The following is a 17981-nucleotide window of genomic DNA, read 5'->3' as shown; positions in this document are numbered from 1 at the left end:
CCTAATATTCCACACATTGTATATATTAAATAATATTTAGAGTGGCTCTTTAGCTTACAATAATTAATCTTTTCTCTTGAGAAGGCTTCATACCACAGGAGTTAACCCTGAACTGCCATGTCTGTATTCGTGTCTCCAAACCACTGACCATTGCTTATTAATGCAGGGTAAACACCTAAACCAGTTGTCTTTTTTCTTGGGATTTTGAAAGTGACAGTGACTAGAGAGAGTCATTTTGATGTCAGGACCATAGAAATACCATGAGATCCCTGAAGCTACTTAAGGACATGCTCCCCCCCCCCCCCAGACACCTGAGTGTGCGCTGTTCAGGAGCATCTGGGATACAGTGTGGCAGAGTGGGTAAGAGCACAGAACCAAGAGTCAGGCTGTCCAGCTTTGCACTCCAGATCTGCCACTTACTAACTTGTAACCTTAGGAAGATTTGTTAACTTCTCAGTACAACAGTTTACTGATCTATCAAAGGCATATAATACCTGTAAATACCTTACAGAACCCATAGGGGAATGAAATAAGGTAATATGTAAGAAACTTAGAATAGGTGGATACCCTTCAAGTGGCAGCTATTTGTAGGATTCTGGGAGATGTGCCAGTTTCCTTTCAATGAACAACCTACACTCTTTCATCTTTATTTTCAAGTAAACCATCATTTTTGTTGTTGTGGCTTATAACCAAATGAATCTTAACTATGGCTAGGGGAGCATGTCTAGGGTATTTTGTTTGAACCAGTCAGCTTATGCTCTGTAGACAGGTTCTGTAGATAGGTTTACTGCTAACATGGAAAACAATGCAGGTAATGGAGGAAAATTGGTTCACAACAAAATTTAGTTGGCTAAAAATAAATAACTTTATTCTTATTCATTGTCACTTCAAAACAAGGAGTTTGGTTTTTAAATTGAATGACATATTTTTTAATGAATAAAAAAATTTGATTTATAAAAGATAAACATACATTCAAAAAAATAAATTTGCTTGACTTTCATGACAATGAATACAAAATTTATTGAGTGCTTGTTATGTATCCAGCCATTTGTTAGGTGCTGGAGAAACAGTAGGGAGGACAAATGCCTCTGCCCTCAATTGGCCTGTGTTTAGGCAGGAGAGGGAATGAAGAAACAGAAATTACTTATTTAAAGTAATATCAGGTAATGATAAGTGGCAGGTAATAAAGAAAACTAAGGCAAGGTAGATAGTAATGTTCAGGTGCTATTCTTTGGCAAGGAAATTAGAAAGACTTTTTTTAAAAGAAATGTCATTTGAACAACTAAACCCTATGAGGTAGGTATCAGTAAGCCTCACTTTTTAGATGAGGAATCTGACCCTTTCTTTCTGGGCACAAGTCACACAGCTAGAAAGTGGAGAAATTATATAGTCGGGATCCAGAGTTGACTCTGTTGAAAACAACTCTATATATATTCCATTGAGGAAAAAAAAGAGAGAGAACCCTATGAAGTTTATTATCCTTTTCCTTCTTGTGTGGTTTTTATAACACCTACTTTTCCTATTCTTCTGCCTCCGTTTCCCATTTGAGATCTGGGACCATTTTTGAATACATATGTATTCTAGAACAACAGAATGCCAGTCTTGCTAGCTGGGCTGGCAGTTAATTTACCATGTAGTCTCCTTTCTGTCCCTTTTCCTTTTGATACATTATAAATAACTGAACAGCACGTCTAAAGGGCAGCTAAACAAATCCACCAATTTTGCACACTTGCTGAGACCCACATAACACATCCTTTGACTTCAGAAGTTTTTAATGTATAATATATTAAATAAGTCAAGGTTCAAAACAGTCACCAATTATGCAGTCCTCTTAACTCAACAGGGAATAGCCTTGGCTTTTCCAAATTTATACTTTAGAACAAAAGGGGAACTGTAATAATTCATCAAAGAGTTGGTTGTTTATTTTTAACAAGCATCAATTCACTGGAAATATGGATTGTAATACTTTTTTACAAAATGCATCCTCTATAGAATACGGCATTGTGAACCATTATAATTGCTGGCTAACGTGAGGGGGCATTGGGCTAAAGGAATATATTGCTTGCTGAAATGCTTTCAGGTTACAAAGGGCAGCTGAGTCTGCTTATTAGTTCATTGCTTTTGCTTTCTTCTATGATTGTAGGTAGAAATAAACAATTACCAAGGGCCCCCATGAAAATACTTTATCTGACTAGATTTTCATCTCTCATCACATTAGACCTTCCTTACATATACATTTTTACTCTAGAACCCTCAATTTGACTTTAAGGTATAGCTTTGAGATATTAATTATTAAATATAATTATAATAATTAGAAGAAATGATAATAGCTTTCCCTACTTCAGTATTTGTTAAAGTTAAATGATTCATCTTTACAAAAACTCTGTAGGTAAGTATGCATTGCTGCCCTTTCTGAAGAAATGGAGACAGCCAGGTTAAATACTTTGCCCAAGCCCACACTGTAGGTAGATACGAGTTGGAATTGGAAAGGAACCTTGTTCTGTGTCAGAGTTCATGCCCTTTCTTCTGGATGCCTGCATAGTTACAAATACTTAGTGTTTTCTCAGTTAACACCTCCATGTTGCACTAGTTAAGGCTTGAGTCTATGGAATCAGCCTCCCAGGTGGTGGTGCAGTGGACAGAGTGTCAAACTGGTATGCTGAGGACCCTGGTTTGAAACCCTGAGGTTGCCAGCTTGAGCATGGGATCATAGACATGATTCCATGGTCACTGACTTGAGCCCAAAGGTTGCTGGCTTGAAGCCCAAGGTTGCTGGCTTGAGCAAGGGGTTACTGGCTCAGCTGGAACCCCTAGATCAAGACACATATAAGAAGCAATCAATAAACAACTAAGGTGCTGCAACTATGAGTTGATGCTTCTTATTTCTCTCCCTTCCTGTCTCTGTCTCCTCTGTTCTCTGTCTCTCTCTCTTTAAATAAAGAAAAATAAGTTCACAATACATATCTGTAAAATTATGATTTTGATTATTTAAAAAATCATTATGAACCCTGGCTGGTTGGCTCAGTGATAGAGTGGCATGTGGATATCCCAGGTTTGATTTCTGGACAGGGCACACAGGACAAGTACCCATCCCCTCTTGCTTCTCTCTCTCTCTCTCTCTCTCTCTCTCTTCTCCTCTCCCTCAGCCATGGCTCATGAGCTAATAGGCTCCAGGCACTGAGAATGGTCCCATGGCCTCTGCCTCAGGAGCTATTAAAAAAAAAAAGAGGCTACAGTTGTAACAGAGCAAGGGCCCCAGATGGGCAAGAGTATCACCCGGTAGTGGACTTGCCACATGGATCCCAGTTGGGTCACATGTGGGGTCTGTCTCTGCTTCCCCTCCTCTCACTAAAAAATAAAAATAAAATTAAAATAAAAACAAATTATTATGATCTAATGTTCTGAGAAACTGTTGCAAACATCATTGAGCTGCTGGGCTGTTCTGCAGTACCTCATACAGTGACCATGAAATGTTAGAGCTTACCTTTCGCCTTGATAGGGTCAATCACAAAGCAAAGTTTGAGAGTTCATGACTCCATATTGTGGCTATGTTGTTTTATTTGAACTTCACAAAGGTTTTAGTAAATTGTACTTGAATTTGTCTGTGCTGCCCCCTTAATGCTCTTAGTTTGACTATCTGGTCACTATCTGAGTGCTTGACATTTATTTTCAACAGATTTAATTATTTATAAAAATGTAAATGATATTGGTCAATTCATTCCACATCATTCAAGAATTGCCCTAAAGGAGTCTACTCTGCCAAACTACTCCGAATGAAGGATATTAAAATGAGTAAGTCCCGTTTTTTCCTTCTGTAAGGAGTGCTTTTCATATTCTAATGACCATTTAATCACCTGAGGAACTTTATTAAAATTCAGATTTTAACTTAGTTGGCACAGGGTGAGGTTCTGCATTTCTAACAGGCTTCCAGCTGCTGCTGCTGATCTCTGTGTGCCCTATTTAGAGTAGCAAAATCTCAAGGAGCTCCATGCTGTGTCTGCAGTCAGATATGAATACTGACAAGAGCTATGAATCATATGTAATGTACACAAATGAGTGATGATGAATACTGATTATGATAAAGATAATTAGAAAGATATAGTTGAAAAAGTTTAAGTAGAATTTTGTCTTGAATGTCAAGCCACATTTTACCAATATAACCATACAATTTCAAAATGACAATGCCCGATTTGATTTTTGTTGCAATTTATAAGTATCTCTGTTACTTCTGAGTAATGTTTGGTTTGGAAAGAGTTAACACTATGAATCTTTGTCTTCATAGATGTTCCTGACCTACCATCTTCCATATACAATTTCTAAGTAGGCAAATATGAGATTTACATTAAAATCTTGCCCCACTGATCAATCTCAGTAATTCTAACTACAGCAAGTCCTTGAATAGCCATGCCATTTTATTCAACATTGTTTCATTATAACGTTGTCCTAGGAACTTAACTCATGTTTCCATCAACTAGCCTATGATTAAAATGTTCGTTCGCTTCAAATTGCAGAACCTATTGATGGCATTAAGTATTTACTGTAAAGTACCATTGAGAGCTTTCATATGATTTTGATATATTTTCAATGTAGTGTAACATTTTATCTGACTCTTGACTTTAAAGTCCAGCATAAATGTCATAAATGTGGAACCAGAACTCTTAGAGAAATTTTGGTGTGAGATGTGGCATGACAGGAGCAATACATGATGTCCAGAGATGTCCAAAGATAAACTGGAGATCTCAAGAATGTGATCACAGTTGTCTAGTTTCTGAGGATGTTGCTGAGAGATTGAACAGAAAGAAGAGCAGGGACCAGCAGCACGGGCATCATGTTTTAAAAGCCCCCATCGTTTTGTTTCCGGTCCTTTGCCTGGTGGCCAGTAGTGATCAAAGGGAGTTAGTTACTTACTAGATTCCCACTCCTCATTGTACTTTCCTGCTTAGCTCTTTCATTTCAGTCTCACACTTACCTTCCAGCTTCTATTTACCTCCTTCCTGAAGCAGAGCTAAATTATTTGAACTAATTTACTTGAAATCCTTCTGGGAGGAATGATGAAATGCTTATTAGGAATATTTTATGTACAGAACTTTCATTATATAAATTACTTAAATTAATTAAAATAGAGAAACCTAATGACTAATGTTCAAATTCCATTAACTAATTGAGACAAATGAATTCCCATGCCTTTCTACATACATGCTTTTCTTAATGCTTTTAGCTGTCGGTAACTTTGTTTATAAGAGTTTCATTAATCTTGATAAAACAAATAACCTCTTTTTATAGTCTTTGGCAGAGTCCAATTTTATTCACTACCTTTTTCAGTGTCTCCTACTTGAAGCAACTCAGATTTTGAAAACCTACCATCTGTTAACAAATAATGTTCTCACCATGAAGGCAGTGATTATATTTATTGCAATTTTATAGGATGAGAAACCAGGAAACACATAAGAATAGAAACTGCAGAAGAGCAAGTTGTAGCACCAGTAGTTGCGGCTTTTCTGGTCATGCACATGCAGGTTCTCACTGGATTTAGGCAGACGGTAAAGAAACAGTGGAGCCAAAAAATGGTGGTCTGTTCCTTTGTTAAAGTCTCGCACTGGTCAGCGAGCAAACACACAAGGGAAACACTTCCGTCTCACTCATTCAGAGCTACCAAAGCCCTAATGCATTCTCCAGTTCCACAACTAGGAGAATCTTCTCTGGTTTCTCCTAGAATCAAAGGCCCCCCCAGTCTTAGCGGAGCTCGCAAAGCCCTTCACCTCTGGTTCCCCATCTGCACACCCTCTCTCTGCACAAACTCGCTTCTTCTTCAGCACTGCATTCTCTCTCCTCTCACTCTGCAAACATGGCTTCTTTCTGCCTCTTCTCATTCATCTCTCTCTTTTAAAAACTTTCTGGCACAAAAACCTCTCCTCTAGCAAACATTAGCAAAACAATAACCCCTCCCAAGGAATGCAGTTTGCAATTTCACAGACCACATATACCTGGTGCTGCTCAGTCCCCAATGCAAACTATAAGTGAACAAAGACAAAAGTTATATTTTACAAACATATTTGACCAACAAAGTTCTAAAGGAAAGAAACTATGTGAAATGAACAAGCACAAACAAACTCTATTTACTGCAATGAGATTTAGGTTAAAAGAATGGGAAGCAAATATGTGGTTAAGGCTGTGAGTGTGAAGAAAAGGAAGAGAATGTTACAAAGATGCAATTTCATTGTTCTCATTGTTCTTTATTTTAAATCGGAATTACTGGTGCATATCATTCAATATGTTAAATATAAAGCTTTTGAAGCTCTGGAAATAGACATAAAGATGGTCACTTAAGACATAAGCGAAGAATCACCAAAAATTATACACAGAAGGAAATACAATAGATGAACTTTCAACTATATATATGACTTCAACTATACATGACTGTGGGTCAAATAAGTTTGCAAATATGATGTATATGTTTGTTCGCTTATAGTTTGCATTGGGTGTGGGGGACAGGCTGGAAGCAGGCAGGGTCCTTATAGCCTAAGGCTTATTTTTAAGACTAAACCTTTCTCACCCTTTTAATCTTAAGATCTTCCCAACACTAAACTTTCCCCCACACTCTTGACTGTTGCATAATGTGGGGTGGTGCACTCTTATGAGGAATCCCATTTATGCCTCAGATAAGTGGCTTTGTATCAGAGACTTCCTTATTTGTATACTGGCTTAAAGGTTTTGATTTCTACACTATAAAATGGGGAAGACTGGACTCTCTCTCTCTCTCTCTCTCTCTCTCTCTCTCTCTCTTCCTGAAATTTGCATTGCAAGGAGAAGCAGCCGAGATGGTAGAATGCTAAAGGAGAAGCCAGTTTGTGCAGAGTTTGTGCAGAGAGAAGGAGATGGGAACAGAGGTGAATAAGGTTGGTGAGGTAGAAACCTTTGATTCTAGGAAACTCAGATGAGTCAGTGGCTTTGGGAGCCCTGAATGGAGAGGGAAGTGTTTTCCTACTGTGTGTATTTCTTGCCCACAGGATGCAAGTTAGGATAAAGATGATGGCCCACCAGTTCTTGGTTCCCTTGTTTTATTACCGTCTGTCCAAATCGAATGCGAACCTGCACTGCATGGGCCAGGCAGCTGTGATGGTGGCTGCGACTACTGGCTTTACAATGACCTATTAAGCAAAGCTTATGTATTATAATAATGATATTAATTCTAACTTCTACTGGTGTCAGGGTTTGAATTGTGTTTTCAGTGCATTGTTCTCTTTTGTTTCTGACATCTCAATGATATTGACGAGTAAACCAAAACTTTAATGCCGCCTTTATCACTGTAAGGGTTCCTCAGCTCTATCTACCACAAAAATAAGACCACCTTGACCAATCCCAGCATCCAACATGTTTCTTTTTCTATGACTATCCAAATTCAACTGGGCTCTTGAAAATGTGTAATATCTACATTGTTCATTCAGCAACACTAAGTGTTTTTGAGTGTCTACTATGTGAAAGGTCTGTTCTAGACCCTAGGAATAGAGTTGTAAATAAGAACAGACAAAAACTCTGCTGTTAAGGGCTTACGTTTTCATGTGGGGAACAAAATAGAAGCAAGTACATTTATAAGATAAGCTCTAAAAGTGATCATTACTATCAAAGATAAAGTAAGGAGATGTGAAAGTGAGTGTTTGAGGAGGGTACCTTTAGAAAGAGTGTTCAGACTAGAGCTCTTTGAAGAGATGACTTTAAAATTGGTCCACAAATGTGGGAAGGAGTCAGTAACACAAAGATCGTAGGTAGAGTGTTCCAGACAGAAGGAGCAGGATGTGCAAAGATGCTGCAGTGTGGAAGTGCCTCATGTGTCTTTAAAACAGGCAGAATGCCAGAGTGGCTGGAGAGTAGTGAAAAGCATGGAGAATATTAAGAGATTTTTTGGGAAAAGAAAAAGAAAGCAAGGGCTTTGAGATCATAATAGAGATTTGGGTTTTATTGTAAGAATAATGGAAAGTCTTTAGAGGATCTTAATGGAGGAAAGGTGTGATTTGATTTGCATTCCAAAACAGATCATTTTCATCTAAGAATGGGGAATGGATAGGAGGACCTCACCAGGAAAACAAACAAACAAAAAAAAGGGACTATTGAGGTAGTCAATCTGAGAAATGACACAATTTGGGCAAAGATAGATCTGGTAGAGATGGAAACACATGGACATATTTTTGGAGGGAGTGCCAAGAAGGCTCATTAATGGACTGAATGTGGGAGAAAGGGAAAAGGAAGAAATAAAAATTGATTCTCAGGTGTTTGTCTTGAGCCTCAGACAAGAAAGTGAACTGAGATGAGATGAGGGAAACAGAGTTAGAGAGGCGTTTGTGAATCCGAGCCTATGGAAATTGACCTAATGGTGTTGGACTTCCATCCCCACACCACTCACCCATTTCAGTCAATGCCAACACACTTCTTCTCTCACTTAGGAAAACTAGAGCGATCAGCAGTAACTCCCCCATTTACACTGGCCTCCACAATACTGTCATCTTCTTTAGTCACACAGTGAGGGACATTCTCTCTCCCCCCATGTCCCATGTTTGCCATTGACCTCAGTCTTACCAAATTTCTCAAGGAAATTTATTTCCCAAATTTATTATTTCCATGTCTAATATTTTCCTTTGTTCTTTTTTTTTTATTGGATTATTCTCTTTCACATTCAAAAGTTTGTGAGTACCTGTTAACTTGGGGGAAAAACAATCTTCTCTAGAGTCTCCTATCAACATTACTAACTTTTTCTAATATGGACTTGAGGCTCTTTCTCTTCCTCCATTTGGGACTTTGTTGTTGCTGTTGTTATTCTGAGTTGCAGACTGTTAGGTTAAACATTAAGCACAGCTCTCAGCACACAATCATCATTGGTCCATGCAAGACTCTGAAGTCTCTCTGATTTATTGGTTTGCTTGTCAATATTCTATTTTTCCCCATGCCTTATTCTCATCCATCTTTCTCATAGGCAGTCAATCTAATGTGTTTGACAAATATATTTTGAAAGTTTTTGGTAAGTGTTCTTATAAAATATGTAATGATGTTTTGTATGTATTGTATGCATTATCATTTGCATTATTGTATTATGCTTTAGTTCTCATTTCATTTATTTTTTTAAAAAATGTACACTATGTTTTAATGTATCCATATTGCTATATGTGCATATCATCTATTTTTTTTTCATTGCAGCACCTACCACATGAAGTGGACACACAGTTTGACTCCTATTCCACATGATGGCAAGCAGTGCTATAATGTGTGTCTCACATGTCCACTAAGGAGCCCAAGTGAGAATTGCATTGATCCTTATACCCAGGAATGGACCTGCTGGGCCACAGTGCACATTCATACTTAATTTGAATGAGTGTTGCCAGTTTCCTTTCCAGTTGGTTTCCAGGTCACACACCTATAAGCAGTGTACGGGATCCTACACAGCTACAACTCTACTAACATCTGTCATTTTATAGCTCTCTAATTTTTACCATATTGGTGGATACTTCATTCTGTTTGATTTTTATTTACTTGATTGCCTATGTGTTTTAGCATCTCTTCCTATGTTTGCTAGCTTTATGAGGATTTCATTTCTGTAAATGCCAACTATAGCCTTTGCCTAGTTTTCCATTGGTATCCTATCTCCTACTTACTAATAGGCAGAATCCTTGTATATTGCAATATTATTTCCTTGTATTTGGGAGATAAGTTCTACTAAATCATAATATTGTTTCATATTATTGGACTTCAATAATATTCAATAGGTCAGGTGTATTAAATGCATTTTTGACTTAATGATATCTTCAATTTACTATGGACTTATCAGACATAACTCCATTGTAAGTCTAGGAACATCTGTACACTATAACAGTATAAAGAGGCTCAGAAGAGCTGTGATGAGACTGCCAACTGTTAAATTTGACACTGGAGGAAACAAAGATAATTAGTGGAGTTTCTCCATCTGGTGAGCAATCAAATGGGTTGAGATAGAAACAAATCATATACACAACTGCAGACAAAAATCAAATTGGACTTGTTATACTACAACCAAATATTCTAAATCTTAATGATTTTTATCCCTGAGTGGTGGAATTATGTGTATTTTTCCCTCACTTCCTTCTAACATTATGAATTATCTAAATGCTCAAAGCAAGCATTTATCAAATGTATACAATGATAAAACACACTTTAAGTTGAATACATGTAGCTTTCCTACAATCTTCTATATTAAGTGAACCAAGAAACAAATTTCTCATTCTGCCAAAGCAATTACAAGAGATGCTTGATTATGTAAAGAAGATGATAAAATTAACTGTTAGGAAAGTATAAGAAAGTATGTGAATTTTTGCCAAAGAGGAATAATTTAAAGTTAAAGAGACGACACTATCCTTTGAGAAAATGTACAGAAATGTTTTCAGTTCTCATTAAGTTGAAATGATACATCATTGATCTAACTGGAAGTCATTAGGTGATTTAACTCAGTACTTATAGAGATACCTAGATTAAAAAAAACAGCTTGTGTAATCTTTCCCTACATGTATGATGCAAAGAATTTTTAAAGGATCTTTCAAATTATCTGATGCTTGACCAACTTAACTAAAAATGTAAGCCCTTCTTTGTATTTAAAATAAATACTTATTTCTTTTATGGTAAAGGACATAGTTGACTATAAAAGGAATTCATAATGTATAAATTGTTTTAGTACAATTAAAAGAAACTAGGCAAATGACTCATAAGTTTGATGCAATAATAGCTTTTCCACCTTTTCTAAAGTGTAGAGATTGTCATTTAAAAATACATTTAGAAATAGCTGTATTTTAATGTAATTAAATAGTTACTCTATGGCATTTTAATTCTTTTTGTTGGAAGGTGTTAGTTGTATTTCATTATTCTTGTATCTGCATTTCTGAGTATATTATTCTGTATGTGATAGAAACAGTATGTATAAGCTATTTTGGTTGATGATAGATCAGATTAATCAAAAGATAAGAAAATGTAAAATGTCTTTATTTTTTTCATCTGGATATTCTGTGCAGCTATCCTTATCATTTTCAATTTTTTATTTGCCACAGTGATACTAGGAAATTTTAACATCATATTCCTCCTTCACTGGCCTTTTACATTTTTTCCAGTGGACAGATAGAAAACCAGATACAGTTTGAGCCTAGTTCCTCCACAGCATTTTTGGTGGGAAGAGTTTTCATAGATCTAGTAGATAAACCAGTAAACATTATTTCCCCCCTCCTGGGTTCCTGATCCACAAAGCAAGTCTCCGTGTACTCATTCAAACAGCTCTTTGAATGTAATCTCTTTAAACTTACATTCAAAATATCAGTATACTATAACAATTTTCACCCTTTTTCATTTCATGGCATGCATAAACTAATTACTAAAATTCTATGGCATAATAAAAATATATTTTTTACCAATCTGATAAAAAAAAATTTAAAAAGAGGTATAATTTTGATTCATTCACACCAGATGGCTATTATTGCATTGGCTGTTGTCATTTTTTTATTTGACAATCTAAGGAAGAGGAAGTCAGTGCCCCTGACTCAATAGTCAGGTATTGTATGTTTGCAAAATTCTGTGGCACACCAGTGTGCCTGCCTTAGCACTCTGGTTGAAAATTGCTGGTACACTGTGCCCAGTCAATGAGAAATAGGTACCCGATTTATATTCCTGTATGAAACAACTAAAGGAAAGGACGCAGTGGATGAAAAACAGAAGGCACCAGGAAATAGTGATCCCTAAATGATGAGAAAGAAATGAAGTAAGCCCTATTCTTTCCCTGACTTACTGCATGGAGAGCGTTTTCAGACTCTAGGACAGGCAGCAAGAGCCCAGGCATGGTCTGCCCGTCCCTCTGAGTTGACAAGATGACCCTGGGAGTCTGAAGAAGCTAAAGAAGCTAGAATAAGTAGGGCAGAATACTAGAGAGGTGAAGCTTCAGAAAAAGAATTCTGAAGACCTTTAGTATGTTACTATCAAGCATTCAGTCAAGTTCTGATAAGTGCATATGTGCGAATGCACTACTAAAGGCCCAGAAGAGAGTTGTTAAAAGGACTAGTTAAAGGAAATAGTTTCTGAAGTTCACCTAAGGCCAGGAATACTGCCTCTTCCCAATAAAAAGAGTTAGGCCCTGGCCGGTTGGCTCAGTGGTAGAGCGTCGGCCTGGCGTACAGAGGTCCCGGGTTCGATTCTCGGCCAGGGCACACAGGAGAGGCACCCATCTGCCTCTCCACCCCTCCCCCTCTCCTTCCTCTCTGTCTCTCTCTTCCCCTCCCGCAGCAAGGCTCCATTGGAGCAAAGATGGCCCGGGCGCTGGGGATGGCTCCTTGGCCTCTGCCCCAGGCGCTAGAGTGGCTCTGGTCGCGGCAGAGCGACGCCCCGGAGGGGCAGAGCATCGCCCCCTGGTGGGCAGAGTGTCACCCCCTGGTGAGCGTGCCGGGTGGATCCCGGTCGGGCGCATGCGGGAGTCTGTCTGACTGTCTCTCCCTGTTTCCAGCTTCAGAAAAATACAAAAAAAAAAAAAAAGAAAAAAAAAGTTAAAAAATATATTCAGTAGACATTGGATTGAGTAATAAGGATCTCGCCTCAGCACTGGAGACTAAATATTGTTCTTGTTCAGCCTAACAAACTTAAAGTGAGATTCAAAAGGACCCAACTTTTTTTCATCTTAAGCATGTCCCAAACAAGTTTCAAGAATATGAATGGAAATATTTAGTACCCAAACAACTAAAATGAATAACATCTGGTATACCTTCAAAAAGCACCATACATACAAAGAAGTGCAAAAATACAATTTCTCTGTCCATGGCCCTTGCAATGTGACTCTGAGTTGCTCTCACTAAGAGATTCTACTTTCAGCCTGTTTAAATTTGAACTTGCCTTGTGTCTTGCTTTGACCAACAGAATGCAATGGAAGTGAAAATGTACACCTCTGAACTTCTGAGCTTAAGCCCCAAGAACCCTTTGATGCTTCTGCTTTCTCTCTTAAAAATCTGTCCAGATTTGATGGGAGTCTGGGTTTGCCTGCTGGATGATGAGAGATGTGAAACATAAATGAACCCTTGCTGCTAAAACCATTTTTGACCAATCAGTGCCCAGCAACCAGGCAGCTCTCCACAAACACATACCTGAGCCCAGCTGGCAGCAGAAAAACCAGCGGCTGAGACCAGCCCAAATCTTCCACTCACTGAAACAGGAGAATGTCTGAAACCTAGATAATGTCTGTAGCTACCATGTCTTGGGATGGTTTGTTGGAGAATAAAAGCTAAATGACACACATCCCTTCTCATCTTACTGGCCTGAGTGGGAGTGGCTATGAACAAAGTGGCTATGAGCTAAGTGGGGAAAAGAGATGGGATGGGAAAATAATGCTTCAGTTAGGAGAAAGGGGCAGGGATACCGGTAGGCTAACAGCTGTGTGCACGACAGCAGACTGTTCTTGAAAATCAAAGTAGTACTTACTGCTAGGCTAACATAGTATGGCACATGGAATGGATTTTAACTGAAGAACAGTTACTGAAAGGGGAGAAAATAATTGAACTTCTGTGGTAGTGTCTTCCTAATTTAATTCTGACACTCATTAAGGGGAAGAAATCTGCTTTGGGCTATTTAGAAAACCTAGTACTGGGGATTATAATTTTCTTTACTTTCTTTATGAAGATTTTACTTTGCATAATTACATTAAAAATTACCCAGCAGATGTGTATTTTCAATAACATTCTATTGGGCTTTCTAATGTAGGAAATTTTTCAAATTGATTTGAATTGAAAGTCATTTGAAAGACGGGTGAAACTTGTATGCCAGAATTATCAATAATGAGTGTGTGGGGGGGAGACATAAAGAAGACACAAAGAATAAAAGATAAGTAAATTCATCTTCAGTCTATAGGAAACCTATAAAGTATCGTCTCATTTGTTTTGCTTTCAGAAGATGTGATTTTGATGGATTGTACTTCAAAGATATTATAACGCTTTTATTGGTGTCATTTGCATGGCTGATTATATGAATCTTGTCAGCCTCTGGCCTGGTGCATTATTGCAGAAAAAATCTGGTGAGTACTCATATACAGACATTTTTTTTAGAGGACATGACCATGGAGCTAAAGATTCTCATATTTTCAGCTTTTGCCTATTAGGATATTTCAAACTTAATAGTAGTGTCTAAAGCAAGATTGATAACTCTTTGTAGCACAGAATAATAGAAAGTCACAGGTCTCTACATTTTGCTAAAGTATAACTCCAGCCTGTGAGTGAGTATTATATTCTTCTCTCTGCCTGTTCTTCCCCTTAAGAGGTTTCTTTTTAAGACAAAAAAAAATTGGAAAAGTTTCATTTTTACAGAAAAAGAATATACTAACAAGTGGTCTAGATATAATCTTTCATTGATAATCCTCTGTTTCTTAAAAACAGCATTCATCACTCTAAAACAGCCAGGGGTTGAAATAAGCTTAAATAACATAACAGATAGGGCAAGTTTGTGTTTGTCCAACACCTAGAACAGAACAGCATGGTGGCATCAGGATAAGGGCATCTGTGTCAGACTGTCACATAAAGAACTGGGGCCACTCAACCAAGGGCCTAATAAACATTATATACTACCATAGAAACAGATGAGACAGACTGAAATGAGCATGTATAAATATAGAGGATCAAGGGAACTATACTACATGGAGTTCATTCCAGACAGAATAGTAAGAGCTAGAATATGACAAGTACTTTGGGGACAAACTTGTTGATTTGTATATTTCAGGTGGTGGGGTTAGGGGGAGACCAGAAGTTCAAACTAATAGGAATTATTTTATCCTTAAAAGCTGATTAGGTATGCCTGGTGAGCTTGAGAAGAAACATGGCATATCGATAGTAAAAACGATCTCAGTAACAAATTCTTCCTTGCTTCATCTCAGAGGGGTTTATAGAAGTAAATACGAATGTGAACAAAATAGGGTAGTAGGTATATAAAGAACAGGCAGTTTCCTGTTTAGGAAATATCAAAGGCCATGTTTGTATCTAATATTCTCAACTTCTTTATTTTTTCTCATTTATTGGACCTCTCTGACCAGTGGTATTTTTTGCCTTTTCCTTTGCGGTTACCCAATTCAATAATGGCCTTTCTACTATCCTTGTATCCTCAGAACCTCAGAAGTTGCCTAAAAGATAGAACTGATAAATTCTACTGAGGAACACTTATTAGTACTAGTACAGTGGTCGGCAAACTCATTAGTCAACAAAGTCAAATATCAACAGTACAATGACTGAAATTTCTTATAAGAGCCCAATTTTTTAAACTTAAACTATATAGGTAGGTACATTCCTTATCGAGGTAGCACCCACACGTGGAATTTTGTGGAAGAGCCACACTCAAGGGGCCAAAGAGCCACATGTGGTTCATGAGCTGCAGTTTGCCAACCACTGTAACTAGTATAACAACACAGACTTCTGCACTCATCCTGTGAAACCTCTGTGGCCAGCAACAGCCTTTTAGCACTGACATGTAGTTGTTAGTGAATCAAAAGGAAAAGGAGAAGATAGGCATATAAAGTCTTCATGTCACACTGTTTAGTCATCTACTCCACCTATGTATAATGTTTCATTAAATTCAGAAAACGAAATTCATCTAGGCAAGTTGAGTTTGATATGTAAATTAAGACATATATAAAGTAAAAGGCCTTTGGGAGTCAAGCAAATAAAGCAAATGTGTGAGATGACCGGGTGTGACTATACAGTTACTTCTTATAAGTAGGAAAACCTAACATAGATATTACAGATAGATATATCAATGAAATGTCTACATAGAGAGAAATGTCACCATGAGGGGTGTTCCTGATATCTCCCCTTGAAATTTCAACAAATTCAACAACTAAAGACAGAGGAAAAATCTCAGGAGCACCTGAAATCTATACACACCAGACAAAGATATGATTGGGCGAAAAGGTGACTGAATATTTAATCCACTCTGAAGGAAATAAGACGAAGAACAGGGTATTTCACTTTTCTTACTGATCTGAGGAAAGAGCATTTTTGTCTGAAGCTGAGCAAAGAGGAGGATCTGAGGCAGAAGGAGGAAGCTGGATTAGGGTGGATGCTCAAGCAGAAGAAAGACAATGCTAGCTCTGCCTAAGATCACAGACAAAGGGCACGCACTGGTGGCAGGCTCTGCCAAAGGCTACCAGTGCGGGGTGCCCGTGGGAGCCAGCACTGGTGCCAGCAGCTTTGTATGCTCTCAGCTCTGTGATCACAGGCAGTGTGTGAGTGGTTACACCATGGGCAAGCACATGTGTATGAGATGAAGGGCTTAGCCTGAGATTATCAGCGATAAACATCTGCGTGGGCTGTTGCAGTGTCTTTGTGCATTCCCAGATCCACCACCAGCATGGTACATGCACAAAGGCCTGGATCCCTGGGCTTGGGACTGTCCGAGTGGAGCACCTCCATGAGCCTGCATTCTCAACTCTGACTGAGATCATAGGCACTGTCCACCTAAGTGGGTGGGTGCAGTCCTCCATGTGCATGGCTGAAGTTGTGGGGGCTGGGTGTGCACACGGCTTGCTGGGGCTACCAAACAGTGCCCAAGGGAGAAGCCTGTGGAGATTAGAACCATGGAGCATTGAGGCATCCTAGACATGCCCGGGGACCCTTAGAAAGGTGCTTGATCTGCAATCAGCTCCCAGCCCTGCCTGCTCTTGCTGGCGGCTCTGTTTGGCACAGCCTTACCCCCAACTGTGCTTTGAGCAGTACTAGAGGAAGAATCTGGCTGCTCTTAGAGCCTCTTGCTCTGCAAGCAGTGGCTGGAGCAAACCTCACAACTAATTCCCCAGGCTGCTAGCTCAGATGGGAGAGATGTGGGGAGAGGTACCTGGAAAACTGAGTCTCTCATTGTCAGAGCCTCCAAGTGACACAACAGCAAATCTCTGCCCAAGAGCCCACAGGGGAAAAACATGTTGTACAGCGCCACCTGCCAAAAGAAAGGAAGAAGCTACGTCTCAAAACCAGAAAAAAATCACATTTTTATAACTTTTTTCTTTTGTTTCCATTTTGGTCATTTTATTTTCTCTTTTTTATTCTTTCCTTTTTCTTTTGAACTTCATTATCCAGAGTTGTTACATTTTTTATTCTTGTTTTCTATGAGAGTTTCATTTCAAAAACCTTTATTTATTTATTTTTCTCTTTCCCAATCATCATTTTTCAACAAATTACTATATTTTGGATTCATATACTTCTTTGTGGCATTTTGCATGTTTTTTTCCTTTATTTTTTCTCTCTTTTGTCATCTTTCCTCAGTTCCTGCTCCTTGTTCTCTGTAGTTTTTGTTCCAGTTACCATTATAGAATTTTCATTTTTCACTGTATCTTTTTCATTTTTATTTTATTTTTTAATTATCTCTTACTAGTGTTATTAATAATACCATTCTCAAATGCCATTAAGGAAAAAGAAATTAAATACTATGGGCACAAAAGACAGAGATGTAGCTTAGATAGATGAAGAAAAATCTCTAGAAAAAAATTTCAGTTGCTTGGAGACCTTGGAGTTAAATGACAGAGAATTAAAAATTGAAGTCCTAGAAATACTTAGGGAAATACAAGAAAGCATGGAAAGGCAATTTAGAGAGCTCAAAAAACAATATAATGAACAAAAAGAATACTTCAACAATGAAATTGAAACTATAAGAAGGAACCAAACAGAGATGAAAAACTCAATACATGAAATAAAAAACAAGGTAATAAGCTTAGCTAATAGAACAGGCCACTTAGAGGACAGAATTAGTGACATAGAGGACAGGCAACTAGAGACACTGCAGAGAGAAGAGGCGAGAGACTCACGAATAAAAAAAATGAGAAAGCCCTATAGGTATTGTCTGACTTCATCAGAAAGAGCAACATAAGAATAATGATTATATCAGAAGGAGAAGAGAGAGAAAATGGAATGGAAAACATATTTAAATAATCGATGAGAACTTCCCAAGCCTATGGAAAGAATTAGAGCCTT

This window comes from Saccopteryx leptura, chromosome 5 (assembly GCF_036850995.1).
Source record: "Saccopteryx leptura isolate mSacLep1 chromosome 5, mSacLep1_pri_phased_curated, whole genome shotgun sequence".
In the NCBI taxonomy this organism is placed as follows: domain Eukaryota; kingdom Metazoa; phylum Chordata; class Mammalia; order Chiroptera; family Emballonuridae; genus Saccopteryx; species Saccopteryx leptura.
The sequence above is the reverse complement of the archived record's forward strand: the minus strand, read 5'-3'. Positions refer to the sequence as shown.